This window comes from Sander lucioperca, chromosome 19, assembly GCF_008315115.2.
Source record: "Sander lucioperca isolate FBNREF2018 chromosome 19, SLUC_FBN_1.2, whole genome shotgun sequence".
Lineage (NCBI taxonomy): Eukaryota > Metazoa > Chordata > Actinopteri > Perciformes > Percidae > Sander > Sander lucioperca.
The window spans coordinates 382651-398047 of NC_050191.1; the positions used below are offsets into that span (position 1 = coordinate 382651).

At 45.3% G+C, this 15397-nt stretch overlaps 1 long non-coding RNA gene across 1 annotated transcript; it reads right to left on the minus strand.

Annotated features, from left to right (window-relative positions):
* Window positions 1–8497: 8497 nt before the first annotated feature.
* Window positions 8498–13057, minus strand: LOC116050172. Its single transcript, XR_004105047.1, has 2 exons — window positions 12912–13057; window positions 8498–8610 (listed from the first exon to the last, which is right to left on the minus strand). It is a non-coding gene; the product is annotated as an uncharacterized LOC116050172 (long non-coding RNA).
* Window positions 13058–15397: the final 2340 nt, after the last annotated feature.

A 15397-nucleotide genomic window follows, 5' to 3' on the forward strand; every position in this document is an offset into this window, starting at 1 on the left:
TTGCCCTAATGTGTTTCACCTGTTTCCCAGCCTTGTGTCACCTGTCTTCCCTTACGAAAAAGAAGTTTATTCAAGTGTGCTATTAGTATACAAATTTTAAACTAAGAATAAGAGAGTATGCTTTCAGTCTACTTTTTATACATTTAACAGATATATACTTAACAAAATTATACTTAGGTATACTTGGCTTATACTAACAAGTATACAGAAAAGTACAAGTATATTTGGCCTATACTTGTACTTAAATCTTTTGATCAAGATACACTAAAGAAAAGTATTCTTTCCTAATACAGAACATTTAAGTATACTTGGCTTGTAGATGTGCTTACTCTTGTAGTAGAGTAGCCTATTAAATACTTTTCAGACATATATGCTATTTGCTACATATTTATGGTAACAAGTCAGCTTTGGGGGTGGAATAACTTGGACTAAATAGTGGATAACCTGATCTTTTATGCAAAGTGTTATTGACCCACACAGAAACGGATAAATATTTGGCTGATAATGATTTTTTCAGGCTGCTATTATAAGCCATTACCAGATCATTATATACACACAGTACATACAGTATATGTAGTTAATTAAAAATCTCATCACAAAACATCAAGTAGCAAGTCTCTTTATGCAATATGTAAATCATCGGCTACAACACTGTATTTCTGAGATGACTCATGACTCTTTTAGTCCCGTTCAAGTGTCACGTACAATTTGTCAACTGTGCTGACAACAACACATTTCATCATTATCATATCAGGCCAGATGGCACTGAAGTTTCCAGTCTTCCTAACATCATGTATGAAAGTACTCTGTACATTTATTTGTGAATCTTTACATAAAGGCCTGCTAGATTGATCAAGTACCTCAACTAAAACACAGCAATGTTTGGTACATGCACAATATGCAGGGCTTTGATGTGCACACCTTTGTTTAAAAATTACTAAATCATTAATTACACACAATGTTCCGTCTTTCAAGCACACAGCACTGTTGTATCTTTTCTTCAGTCTGTCATATTTCTGACTGTGATACAAAACCCCATCAACCAAGAAACGACTGTACGACCAGAAGCAGTTACTTAGATTTCCACATAACTTTGCAATGGCAACACTATATGAAGTTGTTATATTTTCTTGCAAAGGGGGATGCCCAAAACCCATGACACGTTCATTTAGTATTTCACATTTTTCTGTTCTTCGCTTATTTAAATAAAGTTCTTCAACAAATGACTGAACCTTTGCACTTTTAATAGTATGCTTTGCCTTTTCTGGCAATTCTCTCCACAAAAGAAATTTTCTAACTATTTGTGAAGGGACATACTGTGTTCCATGAAAATACTTCAATAGAGTGCCCATATTGGATTCAAAAGCAAAGGTTGACGTTGCCCATAATGGCCCCCAGTGTTTAACACTTTGTGTGATGTGCGTGAGCAAGTGTATGTTGAAAGTCATGTGGTCTTTCCCGTACAGTCTTTGAAATTCAATGACAAAAAGAGCCAGTTCTGACATAATTATGCTTCTGGTCTTGATCTTATCCTGCAGTAACGTATATATGCCAAACACCAATAGAAACAAATGATTCCAAAATCTGCCAGGGAGTATTCCTTTCAATACAGCATAGAAGAGGAGAAATGCTCGCCACTCTGAAGCTTTCCAGAACTTCCTTTCACTCACTGACCTTGGTGTCCTAGTTATCTCAACAGGAGGTTTTATTGTTACAAGTCACGAATCAACCTCTTCAATTTGTTTGCCAATGTACCAGGGCGCTTCACTGTTCACTGAATCAAGACACAACGTAGTCAGTTGACGAGTGACTCCAAGGCACACATTGTGTTGGCATTCAGGAATGAAACCATTTATTATTTGGAAGTGACTAAGCTTCATTAATGGAGATGGCCCTTTGACTCCAAACACTGGCTCATTTACTGAAGCTGACATTGCATGACTAAAATGATCTCTCTCATTTCGAAGTGGGGGTTCAGGCCGATCGTATGGATAGGATTTACCACCTTTGTGATAACAAAAGTCGCATCCATAAAAGCCATTAAACTGCTTTGTGTTACGAAGCAATGGACGAGCCATTGAATCCGAGCTACAAACCAGCACAAACACTTTAGAAACATGACAGTTTCCCTATACATCTCGCCAGTCAATACCTATAGTCTCTAATAATGAGGCTTCTTTAACAAATGGTGTTAGTAATGTTAACATGGATGGTTTATTTGGCCCAAACCATAACGCTGACATCAAAATGTGCTTTTTCCTCACTTCTGGTTCCAGTTCAATTACCTGACCTGAATTGGCCAAATGCTGCATTTTGAACTTTTAAACACTGGTGCGCCATCACAATTCCAAATTAGCGTCAAGTCATCTTTTCCAAGAACTCCACTGTCACTTAACTTTTGATACTCTTCACCAGACTGTATGTCAGAGAGAACCCCAAACGTTCTAGTTTTTTCATTAAGACTGACACCATGTTCTTGCAGAAGTTGCTTAATCTGTGCATACAGGGGCAACACAAGAAAATAGAAGCCATTCTTTAGGTTTGCATTGGCATCAAATACTGTGTTGCAAGAGTCACATTGAGAGGGACACTCTGTGCTAATGCCAAAGTATTTTAAACAGCTTTCACAATAAAAGTGAATTTCAAATTTAGATGAACTTCCAAATTCTTTGTGGAAAAGGTAATGTGAAGATGAGATCAGACCAGGAAACATTATGTTAAACATTTCCAGTAAGTGAGTAAGTGCTTTGCCAGTTAAATTATGCCGTAACAGATAGGACATCACCATCAATACACTTTCTCCTTTTGAAAGAGGTGCACCAGGATACAAGGGCTCATCACCAGTATCTGCTCTATCTTCACACAGAGAGAGAGAGAGAGAGTTCAGCATTTTGTCTTATTTTAGCAAATGTAATTTTCTAGAAATTCTTGATGTAGATTACAACGAAATTGATAAAACATTTGTATCATTTCCGACAGAGCTGCAAACCCGAAAGAATAGTTACCATTGTGTGTACCTATGTGTTCAACTTTTGTAGAGTCTAATTACCCAGGTATGACAAGATATGAGTCCTAATGGTGGCGAAATATAGTTACAAATATCTCTGTCTGCCGACCAATAGGGAGACAGCAAGTCCATAGCTATTTTATATTGTCTACAAATGCACTCATGGGCTATTTTTACATGAGCTATTACACTAACTACTAACACCATGTCATTGGACCATTTACTACATACCACAGAAAAGTCAGATGTATTTTCTTCGATAGTATTGCCCTCCATCAAGTCTTCACTGTCCACATCTTTTTCATCTTCACTCCTAGCAGCATCAAGCATGTTCACTATGGAATTTGATAGGTCTTCCTCATTCTAAAGATTAACAAGGGAAAAAGATGACTTGAAACAATATCAATGAATCAAAAGGGTAGGCATTTATTTAACGAAAAGTAAAAACGGTGTGATGTATATTTGCATACCTCTTCAATGTCAGTACCCAACAGGTTAGTTGTGGAAGAGATTTCATTGTCCACTTCATCATCTTCGTCTTCACTGTCGGAAGCAAAACTCATGTCATCTTCTGTATTTATTCGGTCATCCTCGCTTATATTCTAAAGGTTATCAAGAAAAAGAGAAGAAAAAGAATCATTTATTTGTGCAGCCCTGCCACTGGCTTGGTGCATGTTGGGACAACGCAAGTAGTGGGAGAATGGAGTTGGGGTGGCACCAGATGAAAAGTCATAGGGTCAGCACAGTCGACAGGGTTCATCCTCTGAGAAGCATGAATGTGTTGACCAAATTTGTAATTGGCCCTGCATATTTTGACATTTGTTGGAGCAATAAATTGGAAGGAAATACATTATAACAATGCCAGTGGGACTAAAACTGTAATTGTGTATTTACCTCTTGAATATCAGTGTCCAACAGTTTAGTTGTGGCAAAGTTTTCATTGTCCACTTCATCCTCACTGTTGGATGTATGACTCATGTCATCTCCTGTGTTTATGCAGTCATCATTATTGTCATTCTAAAGGTTAACAAGGGAAAAAAACATGAAGGGTAAAATGTCAAAGAAATTTGATTAGAACTTTAATTATAAATTAATACTTTTCGTCATTTACCAAGTAAACATATTAAACATTTGCTGGTTATATCTTTACAATTACTAAGAACTATTTGCTTTACCTCCTTTCCTATCAATAGAAAATAAATTAAAAAAGTAAAATCTTTTTTCTGGCTGCTGATCTGATTCAGGAAGCTAGGCAGACGTTTAGGCACTGGGAACTTGTGATGGGCATTTGTCATTACTTATAACATTGGAATTATTAACGTTAACACTGTCAAGGAGGGTTCGGTCGATAGTCGAACCTCAGGTTGAAGAGGAACAATGCGGATTCCGTCCTGGTCGTGGAACAACGGACCAGATCTTTACTCTCGCAAGGATCCTGGAGGGAGCCTGGGAGTATGCCCAACCGGTCTACATGTGCTTTGTGGATCTGGAGAAGGCGTATGACCGGGTCCCCCGGGAGATACTGTGGGAGGTGCTGCGGGAGTATGGGGTGAGGGGGTCCCTTCTCAGGGCCATCCAATCTCTATACGACCAAAGCGAGAGCTGTGTCCGGGTTCTCGGCAGTAAGTCGGACTCGTTTCAGGTGAGAGTTGGCCTCCGCCAGGGCTGTGCTTTGTCACCAATCCTGTTTGTAGTATTTATGGACAGGATATCGAGGCGTAGTCGGGGTGGAGAGGGGTTGCAGTTTGGTGAGCTGGGGATCTCACCGCTGCTTTTTGCGGATGATGTGGTCCTGATGGCATCGTCGGCCTGTGACCTTCAGCACTCACTGGATCGGTTCGCAGCCGAGTGTGAAGCAGCTGGGATGGACCTCTAAATCTGAGGCCATGGTTCTCAGCAGGAAACCGATGGAGTGCCTTCTCCAGGTAGGGAATGAGTCTTTACCCCAAGTGAAGGAGTTCAAGTACCTTGGGGTATTGTTCGCGAGTGAGGGGACAATGGAGCGGGAGATTGGTCGGAGAATCATCCATTGTGACGAAAAGAGAGCTGAGCCAGAAGGCAAAGCTCTCAATCTACTGGTCAGTTTTCGTTCCTACCCTCACCTATGGTCATGAAGGCTGGGTCATGACCGAAAGAACGAGATCCAGGGTACAAGCGGCCGAAATGGGTTTCCTCAGGAGGGTGGCTGGCGTCTCCCTTAGAGATAGGGTGAGAAGCTCAGTCATCCGTGAGGAGCTCAGAGTAGAGTCGCTGCTCCTTCGCGTCGAAAGGAGCCAGTTGAGGTGGTTCGGGCATCTGGTAAGGATGCCCCCTGGGCGCCTCCCTAGAGAGGTGTTCCAGGCACGTCCAGCTGGGAGGAGGCCTCGGGGAAGACCCAGGACTAGGTGGAGGGATTATATCTCCAACCCGGCCTGGGAACGCCTCGGGATCCCCCAGTCGGAGCTGGTTAATGTGGCTCGGGAAAGGGAAGTTTGGGGTCCCCTGCTGGAGCTGCTACCCCCGCGACCCGTTACCGGATAAGCGGAAGAAGATGGATGGATGGATGGACTGTCAACACTGACAATGACAATAACTATTAGTTGCAGTGTCATCCCTCATACTGACCACATTTAGCAAACTGTCATCACCATCTTCATTATTTGCATTTGAACTGCCATCTTCTTGGCTCTGCATTTAAAGAGAGAGAGATACAGAGACATTTTAGTCATATAGCTAGCTATCTGTAGACACTTCATTGTGATACATACAAAATAAAGCCTCATGTGATAAGTTATCCTTAAGCAGTTTCTGATAGAGTAACGATAAGATAACGTAACGATATTAAGTTACGTTACACCTGTGCTGTGTAAATTAATCTGACTTTGAACAGAAATAAAAGCGTTACCAAAGTTACTTACTTTTGCATTCCATCTAAACTTCGTTCTCCTTGGAATTGCTTCTGTGCCGCGCAAGTATCTTTTGTAAGGTCCTTGACGTTTTGTCATTACTTCGCACGTTGCACACAACTGCTGTCAACGTCAAACTGGACAGAGACGTAGCCCGCTCAAAGACTAACATTAAATTACACACTCATAGACAGTAAACTGTGCAAACTTAATGTGGAGCTCGCTGCCAAAGATGCGGCCGTTGTGCACATGCGCGACTCACATCTCCCGCTTGCCGAATCCCAAAATGCTTTTCGATGCAGTCGCGCTCATAGACTGCGCTCCTCTCGCGATAGTACGCCGTGCGATCCGTTTGCGCCACAGAGCTGTGGTTCACGCGCATCTCACCTATGATCTCACCTCATCTCAATGGTTCAGCACCTTTGATCTCACCTAGCAGTCACCGGTTGCAAAAACAAACGTAGCTAGCTATTTGTCAGTGTTTACACTATTTATCCATCACAATGGCATTTGCCATATATTATTTCAAGGACAAGACCGTGGAAGTTGGAAAAATTGATTGGATGAGTATTGAAGACCAGCAAAAATCTTCAAAAATGATCACACAGTGCCCCAGACTCGAGGATGTAGATGGGTGGATTAATGTAAAGTGGAACAAAGGCAGAAAAAAGAAAGATGGTCCTGCCTTTTTTCCTGCTAAGGTGTTAATGTTTGGTGGTAAGTACGCTAACGTTAGCAGTTGACTTAATGTTAATCTGTCACCTAGCTAGCTAGCTTCATTGTTAGCTTCAATTATTAGCATAACTTGGTCTGTTCTGTGTTTTTGGGAGCTAGCTAGCTAGCTAATAATTTTAAATATTGGGTATTTCAACAGTAAGTTGCCAATAAGCTGTCTGTTAGGTCAGTGTATATTTTGGTCATTCGATTCATTTCATAAACAGGTATTAAAAAACAAAAAACGAATGGTTATTTGATTTTTGTTTTAAAATACAAAATTTGAAATTGAAATACAAGGCGTTTTTTTTTTCCTTTTCATGGTCAAAAGGGAATGTGCAAATTTAAAACATGCTTCGATTTTCATTTTCTATTTCATATAACAAAAAACGTTTTTTTGTTTTTTAATACCTGTTAATGAAATGAAAATCAAATGACCAAAACATACACTGACCCTGTTAGGGAGAGCTCAGAGATCCTACATAGCCCAATGAGCTAGTCGGCATTTTCATTTGCTCAGTGTACACAAACCTTTTCACACAGACAACTACAGTGACCTCTGCAAGAAGAGGGAGGAATTCATAAAGGGTGAAGACATCTGGAACCAAACACTCAAGAGGAAGACAAAGCCAAACAGTAGGTGGATGAAGAATGTGGAACACGATGAAAGGCCAACAAAACAGGTAATTCACTTACTCATTATTGATGTGCAGAAAACTGATACTGAAAAGCAAAACCTTCCTTCCCAATGTCCTGACCTCACTTGATGTCTTCATCGAAAAACAATTGATAAGGAATTATTTTAATAATTAACATAAATGCTGAATTTGTTTAAAATTTGCCTAACTTCATATTTGTAACAAGTTGTCCATTCATTCCAATAAAGAGTATGGGAGAATTGTGCCACATTTAAATGTAATCAGGGTTTTTACATCACTAATTAAAAGTAATGCCATTTTCACTGTTATGATTGCTTTATAACAGTATTCAACAGGGGGTCCGTGACCCCTAGGGGGTCCTCAGAGTAAGTGCAGGGGGGCCGTCAAATTATGTCTAAAATGTTTTAGAAAGTTTCTTTTTTTTAAAATTCAAATATGTCTGAAAATATACAATAATATGAATCCAACCTATTATTAGGAAAGATAAGTTGGCCTATTTGAAAAAAACATTTAATTTACACATACGGACAACCGGCGCAACGTCATAGAATGTCTCTGAACAGATTCACGTCCACTTTTAGGGGAAAACAATCCCGCATTCCCCATAGACGACAACAGCGTAACGACAGAGGAACTGTAAATCGCTCTAAACTTTTACTTTAACAAACCGTTTTGAATTAATAACTATGCCGAAAGGTTGCTGAGTAGTTTGTTGCACCAACAATACATCCAAAAACCCGGTCTTCGACTCCTCTTGCCATGTCCTAAAATAGATCCTGATACATGGGCTTTGGCTACAGGCTATAGACCAGACCGGTACCGCCGAGGCTCCTTATGAGAGGGAAGAATCGCGCTGTCACATCAGGAGAAAAACAGCTGTTGTGTAGCGGGTTAATCAAGACTTTCACACTGATATTGAGGCTCATAAGAAACGTGAATATTGTGAGTCAGTGTGGTAAATGATGCTGGTGACAGTTACTACTGATGGATAGCTAGCTGTTAGCTTTAGTGGGAAGCTGCAAGCTAACAGTTTAGCAGCATCAGACTGTCGTCTCCAACTAAATCTCAGCTTATAGATCCAACAGTTTATTAATAACAGGTTGATTATTTACAGACGACACTCAGCCTAACAATAGTGATTTAATCAGCTATGTATTTCTACATTTAGCAGTATGCGGCCACCGTGTTGGGTCATTGATCTACTGATACAGGGGAAGACAGGGGACATGACAGCGATCAACCTTAGTTCATTAAGGTATCGTGAATGCTCAGGTTCAGGCAAGGTCACAAAATAAACATTAGACATGTGTATAAAACAAACCATCTGTTTAACAAGAAAGACAACCTGTTGTGATGGCGGAAGGTAGAGGACCCAAACGCAGAGAGAGAGAGGCAGGCAGGAGCAGTGTAGAAACTCAAAGATTTATTTTCTCAAAAAACAAAAACCAATCAAGGAGTCCTGTGAGCTGCAGGCAAAAACTAATACCAGGGAGAAAAAAGGAGAGACTGACGCAGACACACACACACTGGACGTCGAGGGCACTCAGGCGGCCAGGCAGGACGTCGAGGGCAGCGCCCCTCTGGGGGCCTTGCAGGTCGGCCGAGGCGGAGCCCCTTGGGAGGCTGCGCAGGTGAAGGGGCAGCTGGGCCGGAGTCAGGCGGCGGGTCATCTGGACTGGAGTCAGGCGACGGGTCAGCTGGACTGGAGTCAGGTGGCGGGTCAGCTGGGCCGGAGTCTGGCGACGGGTCAGCTGGGCCGGGGTCAGGTGACGGGTCAGCTGGGCCGGGGTCAGACGACGGGTCAGCTGGGCCGGAGTCAGGCGACGGGTCAGCTGGGCCGGAGTCAGGCGACGGGTCAGCTGGGCCGGAGTCAGGCGGCCAGGCAACCGGGGCAGAGGTTGACTGGGGTGCCAACAGGGCACGAGGGGCAGGAGTGGGCCTGACCGCCGACAGGGCACGAGGGGCAGGAGTGGGCCTGACCGCCGACAGGGCACGAGGGGCAGGAGTCGGCCTGACCGCCGACAGGGCACGAGTCGGCCTGACCGCCGACAGGGCACGAGGGGCAGGAGTGGGCCTGACCGCCGACAGGGCACGAGGGGCAGGAGTCGGCCTGACCACCGACAGGGCACGAGGGGCAGGAGTCGGCCTGACCGCCGACAGGGCACGAGGGGCAGGAGTCGGCCTGACCACCACGGGCAAAGTCTCAGGGGGCAGAACAAAGGCAAAGTCCTAGGGGTGGTCTCAAGGGCGGTCTCAGGGGCGGTCACAGGGGTGCCGGGGACCGGCAAGGTCTCAGGGGCGGTCTCAGGGGCGGCTATAGCCAGTTCAGAGGGGCTGGACACCAGCCAGGATTCAGGAGGGTGGCTAGCCAGCCGAGGACTAGGGAGGCTGCTAGCTAACCTGGATTCAGGGAGGCTGCTAGCCAGCCGGGGATCAGGAAAGCTGCTAGTCAGCCAGGGATCAAGGATAAAGGACCGCCTAGGGACACTAGGAAACTCGGGAACTCTAGGAAACTCGGGGACACTAGGAAACTCTAGGAAACTCTCGGGAACGCTAGGAAGCTCGGGGACACTAGGAAGCTCGGGGAAGCTGGGCAGTGCTGGGACACTGGGCAGCTTGGGGACACTAGGAAGCTCGGGGACACTAGGAAACTCGGGGACACTAGAAAGCTCGGGGACGCTGGGCAGTGCTGGGACACTGGGCAGCTTGGGGACACTAGGAAACTCGGGGACACTGGGCAGCTTGGGGACACTAGGAAGCTCGGGGACACTAGAAAGCTCGGGGACGCTGGGCAGTGCTGGGACACTGGGCAGCTTGGGGACACTAGGAAGCTCGGGGACACTGGGCAGTGCTGGGACACTGGGCAGCTTGGGGACACTAGGAAGCTCGGGGACACTAGGCAGTGCTGGGACACTGGGCAGTGCTGGGACACTGGGCAGCTTGGGGACACTAGGAAGCTCGGGGACACTAGGAAGCTCGGGGATGCTGGGCAGTGCTGGGACACTGGGCAGCTTGGGGACACTAGGAAGCTCGGGGACACTGGGCAGTGCTGGGACACTGGGCAGCTTGGGGACACTAGGAAGCTCGGGGACACTAGGCAGTGCTGGGACACTGGGCAGTGCTGGGACACTGGGCAGCTTGGGGACACTAGGAAGGCTGCTAGCAAGCCTGGAGTCAGGGGGGTTACTAGGTGGCCAGGATTCCGGGAGGTTGCTAGCTAGCTGGGGCTCTGAGAGGCTGCTAGCCAGCCTAAATTCAGGGGGGCGGCTAGCTAACCTGGGATCTGGGAGAGTGCTAGCTAGCCTGGACTCAGGGGGGTTGCTAACTAGCCTGGTCTCAGAGGGGCTGCTAACTAGCCGGGGCTCAGGAAGGCTACTAGCTAGCCGGGACTCAGAGAGGCTGCTAGCCAGCCGGGGATCAAGAAGGCTGCTAGCTAGCCTAGATTCAGGGGAGCTGCCAGCTAGCTGGGGCTCAGGGAAGTTGCTAGCTAGCCGGGGCTCAGGAAGGCTGCTACCTAGCCTGGATTCAGGGGAGATGCTAGCTAGCAGGGAACCAGGGGGGTTGCTAGCTAGCTGGGGCTCAGGGAGGTTGCTAACTAGCCGGGGCTCGGGAAGGCTGTTAGCTAGCCTGGATTCAAGAGGGCTGCTAGCTAGCCGGGGCTCGGGAAGGCTACTAGCTAGCCTGGATTCAGGGGGTTTGCTAGCTAGCCTGGATTTAGGGAGGTTGCTAGCTAACCGAGGCTCAGGGAGGTTGCTAGCTAGCCCGGATTCAAGGAGGTTGCTAGCTAGCAGGGAAGTTGAGAGGCTGCTAGCTAGCCGGGAATCAGGAAGACTGCTAGCTAGCCTGGATTCTGGGGAAATGCTAGCTAGCATGGGCTCAGGGGGATCGCTAGCTAGCAGGGGCTCAGGGGAATCGCTAGCTAGCAGGGGCTCAGGGGGATCGCTAGCTAGCCGGGGCTCAGGGAGGTTGCTACCTAGCTGGGGCTCGGAAAGGCTACTAGCTAGCCTGGATTCAGGGGGGTTGCTAGCTAGCCTGGATTTAGGGAGGTTGCTAGCTAACCGAGGCTCAGGGAGGTTGCTAGCTAGCCCGGATTCAAGGAGGTTGCTAGCTAGCGGGGAAGTTGAGAGGCTGCTAGCTAGCCGGGAATCAGGAAGACTGCTAGCTAGCAGGGGCTCAGGGGGATCGCTAGCTAGCAGGGACTCAGGGGGATCGCTAGCTAGCAGGGACTCAGGGGGATCGCTAGCTAGCAGGGACTCAGGGGGATCGCTAGCTAGCAGGGACTCAGGGGGATCGCTAGCTAGCCGGGGCTCAGGGAGGTTGCTAGCCAGCTCGGATTCAGGTGGGCTGCTAACTAGCTCGGGGTCAGAGGAGCTGCACGCCAGCTCGGGGTCAGGGGAGCTGCACGCCAGCTCGGGGTCAGTGGAGCTGCACGCCAGCTCGGAGTCAGGGGAGCTGCACGCCAGCTCGGGGTCAGAGGGGCTGTACGCCAGCTTGGGGTCAGAGGAGCTGCACGCCAGCTCGGAGTCAGAGGAGTTGCACGCCAGCTCGGAGTCAGAGGAGCTGCACGCCAGCTCGGAGTCAGGAGAGCTGCACGCCAGCCCAGGAACAGAAGGGTTGCACGTCAGCTCGGGAACAGGAGGGTAGCACGTCAGCTCGGGAACAGAAGAGATGCACGTCAGCTCAGGGACACTAGGGAACGAGGACTCTGGGGTGAGGAGCGAGGCGTTGTGACGGGAGCCATGTTTTCCTCTTCCCCGTCTGCGACCTCCGCGGGTCCCAGAGAAAACCGCCAGGCGGGTACCCTCATAGGACGGCTGGTGGTTGGGGGCATACGCTGACTGGGTAGGAAGCAGGCTGGTGGGTGAGTCACTGGAGGTGGCTTGAAAAAAGTGATTAAGCCAGTGCTTAATCGCCTCCAACTGGGGAACAAAGTGACTCACCCACGGTCTCTCCGACAACCACTGCTGCTGGATGGTGAGCTTCTTCAGAAGAGGAGGGTGCTGGTCCGGCGCAGAGCAACGCAGACACTGCACGGTCCAGCCAAACTCCAAAACCTTCTTTTTAAGGAGAAGCTTCTCCGCTGGGTCCATGGCTGGTCAGATCGTTCTCTTGTGATGGCGGAAGGTAGAGGACCCAAACGCAGAGAGAGAGAGGCAGGCAGGAGCAGTGTAGAAACTCAAAGATTTATTTTCTCAAAAAACAAAAACCAATCAAGGAGTCCTGTGAGCTGCAGGCAAAAACTAATACCAGGGAGAAAAAAGGAGAGACTGACGCAGACACACACACACACTGACACGGGGGAATACAAAAACGATCTGACAAGAGACAAAGGGAACACAGGGGTTAAATACATGAGGTAATGAACAAATGAGGGACAGGTGACATGACAGGTGAAACACATCAGGGTGGGGCAGGACAATCAACAAAGGCTGGAACACAAAAGGTAAAACTAGACATGACGGGACAGAAAACAGACTATCAAAATAAAACAGGAAACAGGAACACTAACAAAAACCTGAAATCACAACTAAACACAGAAACTTGACAACACAGAACACAGAACACAGGAATCATACACAATAAAACAATAAAGGCAACAGAAATGAACAAACTGGTAACAGAAATATCCCAAAACCATAACACAACCACACACATTTGTCAAAATTATGATCCAAACACACGTCAAATTGCATTGACTTCTATGGGATCGTCTGTTTTCTATCCCCCAAAAGGGGGCACGGCCTTGAGTTTTAGCGAAGTACCCGTATGTGCCGGTTATGCGTATTGCAGATAAGCTTATTATAGGTAAAGTAGCCACTATGGTAGCCAGAGTTAAGCTTAAGGATTCACTATGCCTTCCACATGTATGTTTAACATTAAAACATGATGTAAATAATATATATCTATTCATTTTCATCCAGTCCAACTCAATTTTATATCTCTCTGTGGTACAGTTGATTCTTGTAACAACTAAATAGTTTTTAGAATCAATGTTATTGCACATCCATGCTGAAATGATGAAATTGTCATTTTGACAGCAAAAGAGCAAAAAGGCAATCTGTACCTCAAAAGAGACAGCAGACCAAATGATTGAAGACCTGAAGAAGGAGCTGATGGCAAAGCAAGCGTCTTTAGAGGTAAATTATTGGAGTTTAAGTGGGTAATTTGATTTTAATAGCTTGTATGTGACCTTTGCTGCTACAGAGGATGCACACTATTTCATCCTGTATTTTATGTGTTTTTTATCATTGTGTTTTTGTGTAGTCAACTTCCGAAAAGGAGGAGTCATCAGATGAGGACCTCCTGCCCAGGAACTGGAGTAAAGCGCAGCTGCAAATAAAGGAACTTAAAAGAGAGAACAAGAGGCTGAAAAAAGGCAATGTCGAAGAGATACTAGATGCCATGAGAGGTAATTTTATGAATTTCATCTGCCCTCGTGTCGACAAGATCACAAAATGCAGAGAAAATAAAGCAACATCAATTTTTTAAAGGAAGAGTAGACCCAAAATGAAAATAATTAAATGTTTTTTCTATTTCCCTTCTGATTACTGTCTCCCTTCACCCTAATCTAATGGAGTTGAATGGGTATGTGTTTGTGGAGTTCAAAGCAACCAAAGAATACCAGCCCAGTAGAGACAGTTAGCCAGTGCTGACTGGTGTCCTTCATTCCATGGTATCCATTGTATTTGGGTGACAAAAGAAAGTGAATGTAGCGTAAATATCCAAACCGTACCAAATCACACTGAAACTATCTGGACTGATAAGTTGCAGTACAAAAAAAGTGAAAAAAAATCTTTTCCCACTGAAAGTCAGAGCCTAAGAATTGCTGTTCTCTGTCCATTCAACACTTAACTTCAAGAGATCATATCTTGAAATATAATTTAAAGATTACCAGTAAAGACAGAAAATACCTTCATGCTGCCTAGAGGGTGAACCCTGACAATATACCCCCAGCATCCACCAAGCCAGCAGGGCAGCAATGACGAAGGGTTACTTTGCTTTTTTATTTTGGGTGAACTAGTCCTTTAAGGACTTATAGGTTCCATAAACAAATCTAGCAGTTCCTTACCTTTTGAATTTTTTTCTATTGAGATTTGATTTCCAGGTCAGACTTTGAGTTTTAAAAATGTCATCATGTAAACTGGAAGATTTCCTTGGGTCATTGAATAGTATTAGTGAGTGCCTTGGAAAAGGCCACAAATGGCACTAAATTGTGAAAAATTGGTCTTAAATTACAAAAATTAAATATAATTAGGTGGCATTAAAAGAGTCTTAACATGTCTTATATTTAGCTTACTGAAACCTGCAGACATGTTGTTTTTTTTCTTTTATAGTGATTATTGTGATGATTGGAGTTTGTCTCAACATGCAGTCATGACACTTAAAGCTTTTGCACCCTGGTCTTTTAATCATTTATATCTTCATTCTCTTAAAAGAGCTTCCGGGAGTAGTAACAAAGTTGAAAGAAGTACTTGAAAAAGTCACATATCAGACATCAACTTCTGCATCCACTTGGTCAACACCCACAACATCTCTAGACTCAGCAGCTTCTGCATGTCTTTCTCCTGAAGTGGTGTCTGATGATATGGTAACCACCTCTCATGCATAGATATGTTACAGTCCATGTGGGAATATGTTGATTATATTAATATTAATGATGTATGATTATATGATTTCCCAGTAAATCTGTAACCAACTTGGCAGTGACTATACACAAATCTTCATGTTCAACTGTGTAGTGAATGTGCATATTAACTTATTATTATGTATATTGCCTAACCAAACAGGAAATCAGGGAGGCATTCCCACATTTCGTAATGGAAAGGTTCATGTGGATGGAGATACTTACAGAGCAGCGTGGCACAGTAGCACCCTCATTAATCGTTTCATTGGGAAATGTGGGAATGCCTCCAAGATTTCCTGTCTGGTCGGGGAATAATAACTTAGTTAATGTGCATATTGCACAGTTGATGAATAGGTAGATTTCCCAGGGAATGTGCATGATTATATTTTCATAACTTTGTTCTGTAACAACAATGTATGACCAAACGCAAACTAACTGATCACTCAATTATTTTGCAGGTGTCTCTTGTGCCAGGCTCTGATGTCAAAGTCCCTAGACAAAAGCTTAA